Raw genomic sequence first — 511 nt, forward strand, 5'->3', positions numbered from 1 at the left:
AGATCAAAACAACAATGAGGTACCACCTAACCCCAGTCAGAATGTCTAAGATTAAAAAACAAAAAATGGTAAGTGTTGGAGGGGATGTGGTGAAAGGGGAACGCTCTTACACTGCTGGTGGGAATGTAAACTGGTCCAGCCACTGTGGAGAACAATTTGGAGATTCCTCAAAAAATCTACAAATGGAACTACCACATGATCTAGCAATCCCACCCCTCAGTATCTGCCCAAAGGACAGAAGAAATTCTTCATTGGAAAAGTACTTGCACATCAATGTTTATTGCAGCACTGTTCACGATTGCTAAGACATAGAACCAACTGAAATGCCCCCATACGGATGAATCGATTGAAAAACTGTGGCACATATACTCTATGGAATACTATTCAGCCATAAAAACCAACAAAACCCTGGCTTTTGACAGAAAGTGGAAGAATATGGAAGATTTACTGCTGAGTGAAGCAAGCCAGGCTATGAAGGAGAGACATTGTATGTCCCCACTTAATATATACC

This window comes from Tupaia chinensis, unplaced genomic scaffold (assembly GCF_000334495.1).
Source record: "Tupaia chinensis unplaced genomic scaffold, TupChi_1.0 Scaffold147282_1, whole genome shotgun sequence".
In the NCBI taxonomy this organism is placed as follows: domain Eukaryota; kingdom Metazoa; phylum Chordata; class Mammalia; order Scandentia; family Tupaiidae; genus Tupaia; species Tupaia belangeri.